The 3,498-nt window shown below is 45.2% G+C and overlaps 1 pseudogene; it reads right to left on the bottom strand.

Moving 5' to 3' along the window:
* Positions 1 to 2,922: 2,922 nt before the first annotated feature.
* LOC139060632 (U2 spliceosomal RNA) lies at positions 2,923 to 3,103 on the bottom strand (annotated as a pseudogene).
* Between the last annotated feature and the right edge of the window lie 395 nt (positions 3,104 to 3,498).

Genomic DNA, 3,498 nt, shown 5'->3' with positions numbered 1-3,498 from the left:
TGTGGAAATTGAAGCTTGGAATTCGCATTGCCCGGATGTGGTGCCCTCGGACAACGTCATCCGCTACGAGTCTGTAAAAGGAACATCGGCTCAAAGCGCACGGTACCTGGTTGAGAAGCAAGGTGCCTAAATACTCTACACATCGTTGTGATAATAGGTGCTTAGTAGTGCTGCCGGGTCCTCGTATATGCTGTGTAATTGTGGTGGATTCCTATCAATGTTGCTCTTGTTGCAGATAGATGAAGATGTTAAGGAAAATGTGGGCCGGAGAACAGCTCAAATGTGAGAGGAAATTCTCGCGAATGAAAACACATTTGACGGCAAGATTGATGCCGTGAGGAGTGAAATAACTGAAGCATATGTTAGATCATTAGCATAAAAAATGTGCTAGCAGCACGAAATGTAAGGTACAATGGGTAAATTGACGACCACCATTCAAAAACACAAAAAAACTTAGTCGAGTACGAAAATGGAACCAGGCGCAATTATTTTTTGGTGTTTGCCCATTCCGAAAGCGCATATCAATTAGTATCACAACTAACCCTTGCAAAGGACACGATGTGGATAAATTTAATTGCTAAAGCTCTCGGGGTAGAAGTAAGCGCGGTAAAAATAGTCAATCAGTTTGGCAAGCCAAACATTGAAACACCATGGAAAGGCGGGATATTTTTGAAGTTTGATACTACAAGGAAAAACACGACGTCCTCAAAAATTATTCAAAGCCAAAAGAGGCCTTGAATGAATGTATTTTGGGATTTTCCGTGCTATAATCACGATTTGATTTTGAGACACGCCGTAGTGAGGGACTCGGGATTTATTTTCACCACCTGGGTGTCCTTAACATGCTGCGAAATCACGGGACATGGCTATTTTTGCATTTCGGCCCCTTTGAAATGTGGCCGCCACGGTCGGAATTTTATCCCACGATGTCGTGCTTGTCACTGTAGCACCGTAGCCGCTAAGCTACCGCGGCGGGTGAGAGTTTGACCAGGAAAGGCCGGAACTATGCGAAAGGGACTGCGAACGTGCGAAAGAAGTTGACAGAATGTGGTGATTTGGAAATGGCCACAGGCACCAAAGTGCCTCCTTGCCATGAAGAACTCCAGATTAACGATCGGTTGCACATGTGGGATGAAATTATAGCGCTGCTTGCACTCAAGCAAACGACATACTGATCAAATTAAAAGAAAGGAGCACATTGTCCCAACCACCCTGCATAGATTTGATTGGTCATGCAGCACAGTTAACGCACCAAAATTTATCATAGATTGCTTTCGTTCAACGCTCGCAATGGAGTGAAAAAATCAGCTTAACTGGAGCATTTGTGGCTTTCATATGATTCCCGCGTAACCGTAATATCAGAAACATGTTTGCTCGGAGATGTATAGAGTGAATGTATGGTTCGTTTCAATCAGAAAATATTTAGAAAGGACCAAGGCTAACGTGGTAGTGGTGTTTGCATTACTTCAAGGATACCCTAATGTTCCGTAGGCTGATTTAGATTTTCTAGAAACTCTCTAGTATTAATGTACTTAAGTAATAAAGTTAGAAACAATTTTCAGTTAGAAAGAACTAGAAAAGAGTTAGAAAGAAATCACAAGAGGAGGGGCGTTTTATTTCCTCAAGCCACGATAGGACGGACTCAGCGAAGCGGATGTTAGTCTTGTGATTTAGATTTTCTTTACGTATGCCGAATGAAGTAAAGAATAATTATGCAAAACCAAATAAGAATATTATTATTGTTATTATTATACAAGACTAAAGACCTACATATCTGCACGCTCCTGACGTAAGAAATTAAAGAACCGACCACGAATAAGGTATGCAAGAGTACCAAGCTCTTCGGGATACACTTCGCTACTCATTTTTGAGTGATGTGATTGCAATGTGGAATACTCTTGCAAACGCTGATGATGCAGTGAAACAAATCGGTGAGCTTTAGCAAGCTTTGGTGGATGCGTTGTTGCACAAATTACCGATTTCATTTGGATGTCCCTATCAATGAACGTGATCTGGGGTACATTGTACATAATTTAATGTAAGTGAGAGTTTCTTCCTCTGTTTTGGGACCCTCAAAGAAGGCGAACATTATTATTAAAATAATCAAATAAATATACAAATTTGCATGACGCAAAATTCTTGTGGGAACGGATTACCGGCGAAGCTGTTTAGGCTGCATACATTATGGCATCATACATTTGCCGTACGACGCCACGCTACTACGACATAAGCGCCGCCACGGTCACCATACCCCTCATGAAGGTGCCGCCACCTCTGCTACACTACGGCAGCACCTCGAACGCGCGTGACAACATAACCAAAGAAGCGCAGGCCACTTGCACATGATCCGTCGCGAAACTTTTCGCTCCTCTCCCCTTACACGTTTCCACTGCTGCAACGCTTTCGCCACATTCTTTCTCCCTCATGCCTGCGCTTCTGCATTAGAGCAGCGGCGGCACCTCCGACGCGCGTGGCGTTATAAGCACAAAACCACAGGTCAAGCACGTAAGCCCCATAGCCACACTCTTTGCGCCTATCCCCCAAATGGCCGACTGCGTGCGCAACCGCCCGACCGGCGCAAACGCGCGACGTACCCCTTCCGGGAACGCATGTGCGGGATGCATACGTGGGCTCAAGCTAAACAGCTTCACTGCAAAATAAGGAAACCTGTCATGTGATTGGGGGAACTTCGAATGTAATTTTACCATGGAGCACAAAACATGCGAGGTGTGCTTCTCAGCAGTAATTTTCAGTACACTTGACTACGACTGGCGATTGGCATCAAAGCAGCGCGTCCGGTATCGTTATATTATTTCGATGCTGATCGTATAAACGCTGATCAATCGTGATGTGCACGCAGGGGTAATATTTTCAACGAAGCTGTATATGGCTTCTTTCTAGCGGATTGATGTCTGTAGGCTAAAAACGTGGGCCGACCCCGAAAATAGTGCTATACCGGGCTGACCCATGGTGGAGGTGAAGCAAGCTTCAAGCAGTTCACCAACTTGCAAAAATGGCTCTATTATCTTGCGTCCAAATACAACCCGTATCAGATATCAAACTCATAAGAACATATACCACATATTGACCACGTCGGCGGTGTCTTCGTTCGCACCGCTGTCTTTTTGTTGGCGTTTCAAGCGCTCGCGTATTTACTTTCCTTCCGCTCTACCGTGGAGGCGGTCCCGTCAAAAAGTCACGCGTGTATACTTTCCTCCGGCTCCTCGGGGTTGTACACATAAATATAACCAAGGTCGGGGGATTGTGGGGAACAAATTTGGTGTGGCGTGTGTTGTGTGCGACCGCTAGTGGTTTTCGAGTGATTTCACAACCTGCACTGCAGGATGTCGACCAACACACGATAGCCTTGCCTACGGTGAAGCAGTGTGTCCCAGGAGCGTAGTGAGGTGCGTCTCTGTTCTACGTGAAGGGATTCGTTAGTAAAATGCGTCGTGCCGGGTTTTTGCAACAATACATGGTTATCTATACCCCTCGGCG

Source organism: Dermacentor albipictus, chromosome 5, assembly GCF_038994185.2.
Source record: "Dermacentor albipictus isolate Rhodes 1998 colony chromosome 5, USDA_Dalb.pri_finalv2, whole genome shotgun sequence".
Classification (NCBI taxonomy): Eukaryota; Metazoa; Arthropoda; class Arachnida; order Ixodida; family Ixodidae; genus Dermacentor; species Dermacentor albipictus.
This window is presented reverse-complemented; position numbering and strand designations above follow the sequence as displayed.